We start from the raw sequence: 3847 nt of genomic DNA, 5'->3' as shown, positions 1-3847 counted from the left end.
CACAATTAGTTGTTCAATAAAATAAATAAAGACCCCATCGTATTCGTATTGATCGAAATTAATCTCGACCCATGGTACCGTGTTGTCAAATGACGTGTTGCGTACATAAAGTACCGTGTTGTCAAATGACGTGTTGCGTACAATCATGAGGTCTTATAATTAATCCTCTCGTGTTGTTTACGGGTGGTCCTAAAATATATAAAATCAAATCATAAGTAAATATATATAAAATATCATATTAATTAGCAAATATATGATTAGTTTAGTTTTACTCCAATTAATTTCGTAGCTAAACTAGCTTCGGATACCCAATTTTGTTTTAGCCGTAGTTTCTTCAATACAACTCCGTTTTTGTTGGTTCAACTTGCCACTTCCTTGGATCGAGCCATTATTTATGAATATGAACAGTAAATACCTTAGTTTGTATTCAAAATCACAGGTTATAGGTCAAACTTTGGTGAATCTTATGAAAGTGATCATTTCCGTCGTAAAAACAACATCTAGATGATCATTTTTACAAAAATCCTTACACTCTGAGTTACACCATGAGATTTTTATATATTAACATATTCATAAGAAATATAATTTTTCCAGAATATAAACTTCCAATTCAAAGTTTAAGATGGTTTTTAATTATCCAACCCAAAACAGCCCCCGGTTGCACTTCGACGACGTAAATTCAGTTTTAACGTGTTCTTTGTAAAATCAAGTTGTATCTTTTTAAGTTAGCATATCATTATGATATATTACAGGTCTTGAAGTATTTTAAAAGTCAAGTTAGATGGATCTATTTAGTTTGCGAACAAGTTTGAAATCATTCAAACTATGTTCTTGTTGTTATAATTTGTAACTCAAAATAAGATAGCTATATGAATATGAATTGAATAAGATTATGAATAAGGTTACTACCTCAAGTTACTTGGATAAAGCTACTGTAAAGGAAGTATAACTCTTGATCCTAAAGAGTGGTGAAGTTGGATTGAAAGATTGGAAGTAATATTGCAACTTCTTGATTCTAGGTTGTTTTTATGATGATTAAAGCTTGTAATTGAAGCTAAATGATGGGAAAAATGCTTGGAGATGATCAAGTATGAAGTTAGGAGTGTTTTGAGAGAGAAATGAGAGTGTAAGTATGAGAAAATGGAATGAAGAAATGGTGTTCATGCATAAAAACGTTTTTAGTTTATAAAGAAAGAAAAGATTCCTAATTTTGTTTTCTTGCTAAATAATTCATGCTACTTGACAAATGGTTAGTTCCACATGTTCCTTAATCATTTAAGGCTACTAAGGATGATAATTGATGTGTATATACCAATAGTATATACATCTAGAAGTTGCGTACAATACGGTTACATATACCCTAGGTATACGTGTAGAAATCTTGAGGAAACGGAACGAGAATTCAAATATAGCTATCTTTTGTAAATATACTTATATTGTTTTATGTATATAAGCCCTTTAAAAGTGATTAAATACATATTTATACGTTACTTGTATAAGCATTATAAGTTATAGGTATATATGTCAAAGAACGTTACATATAGTTATCGTTTTGAAAACTTAAGTTAGTAGTCTCAACGTATACTTATAACTCATTGTTATTAGTACACAATGATATGTTAAACCATCCTTAGATCATGTTAAATATGTATAAATACGTATAATTATCGTATATTATATAGTTCGTGATATCATCGGTCAAATTGGACGGTCAAACGTTGTGTAAAACTCTTTTCAAAAACACAAGACTCAACAATTTGGATTGCTTATCATGTTGGTAATGTTTAATTTATGTAAATATTAATCTCATATGTATAAAACGATCGAAAAAAATTCGGTTCGTTACAGTACCTACCCGTTAAATAAATTTCGTCCCGAAATTTTAAAGTTGTACCTATTTTGCGTTCTCGGGAAACAAATGTGGGTACTTTTGTTTCATCTGATCCTCTCATTCCCAAGTAAACTCGGGACGCCTTCGAGCATTCCAACGAACCTTAACGATTGGTATGTTGCTCTGCTTGAGCTGTTTAACTTCACGCTCCATGATTTCGACTGGTTCTTCTATGAATTGTAATTTCTCGCCGACTTGGATTTCTTCAAGGGGAATGGTGAGGTCTTCCTTTGTAAGACACTTCTTAAGGTTTGAAACATGAAACGTATTATGTACTCCGGCGAGTTGTTGTGGTAACTCTAGTCGATAAGCTACCGGTCCAATGCGTTCGACGATCTTGAACGGGCCTACATACCTTGGGTTCAGTTTACCCCTTTTGCCGAAATGTATTACACCTTTCCAAGGTGACACCTTTAGCATAACCATGTCACTGATCTGAAACTCTAATGGTTTCCTTCGGACATCGGTGTAGCTCTTTTGGCGACTACGGGCTGTTTTCAATCTCTCCTTGATTTGTACTATCTTCTAAGTAGTTTCGTGTATGATCTCGGGACCAGTTAAACGTCGATCTCCTACTTCATTCCAACAGATAGGGGATCTACACTTCCTTCCATACAGTGCTTCGAATGGTGCAGCTTTAATGCTCGCATGATAACTATTATTATACGAGAATTCTGCTAATGGTAGATATTTATCCCGTCCATTTCCAAAATAGATCACACATACCCTGAGCATGTCTTCAAGAGTCTGAATTGTTCTTTCGCTCTACCCGTCAGTTTGCGGATGATATGCGGTGCTCATATCCAAACGAGTTCCCAGGGCCTCCTGTAGTGATTGCCAGAACTTTGATGTAAATCTACTCTCACGATCGGATATAATGGAAATAGGTATTCCATGCCTTGAAAAAATTTCCTTTATGTATAATTGTAATAGTTTCTCCATTCTATCCATTTCCTTAATAGGCAATAAATGTGCAGATTTGGTGAGACGATCAACTATTACCTAAATGGTATCATAACCCCATGCAGTCTTGGGTAACTTTGTGATAAAATCCATGGTAATACCGTCCCACTTCCATTCTGGGATTTCTGGTTGTTGAAGTAACCCTGACGGCTTCTGGTGTTCTGCTTTGACTTTGGAACAAGTTAAACATTCCCCGACATATGTTGTAATGTCTGTCTTTAAATTAGGCCACCAATAATGCGTCTAAAGATCTTGATACATCTTTCCAACTCCAGGATGTATCGAGTATCTTGTCTTATGTGCCTCGTTCAATATCAACTTCCTTAATCCACCCAACTTTGGTACCCATATACGTTTTGCAAAATATCGAATTCCATCTCCCCGTATAATGAGTTGCTTCTCATACTTCTTCATTGTTTCATTTCCTATGTTTTTCTTAGTAAGAGCTTCTCGTTGAGCCTCTTTGATTTGTGAGTTGAGATTCATGTGAATTTTTATGTTCATCGCTCGTACTCGAATTGGCTCTCGTTCCTTTCTGCTTAGAGCGTCAGCCACTACATTTGCTTTCCCGGGATGATAGCGAATCTCACAATCATAGTCGTTTATCAGCTCAACCCACCTACGTAGCCTCATGTTCAGCTGTTTTTGATCGAAAATATGTTGAAGGCTTTTATGATCAGTAAACACAGTGCATTTAACCCCATATAAGTAGTGTCTCCATATCTTCAATGCAAACACTACTGCTCCTAGTTCTAGATCATGCATCGTATAATTTTGCTCGTGAATCTTCAATTGTCGGGATGCGTACGCAATAACTTTCTTTCGTTGCATAAGGATGCAACCAAAACCTTGTCGCAAAGCGTCACAATATATCTCAAAATCATCGTTCCCTTCAGGTAACGATAAAATAGGCGCCGTAGTCAACTTCTTCTTTAGTAATTGAAATGCACTCTCCTGCTCAGAAGTCCATTCGTACTTCTTCCCTTTTTGCGT

Source organism: Rutidosis leptorrhynchoides, chromosome 5 (genome assembly GCF_046630445.1).
Source record: "Rutidosis leptorrhynchoides isolate AG116_Rl617_1_P2 chromosome 5, CSIRO_AGI_Rlap_v1, whole genome shotgun sequence".
Lineage (NCBI taxonomy): Eukaryota > Viridiplantae > Streptophyta > Magnoliopsida > Asterales > Asteraceae > Rutidosis > Rutidosis leptorrhynchoides.
The sequence above is the reverse complement of the archived record's forward strand: the minus strand, read 5'-3'. Positions refer to the sequence as shown.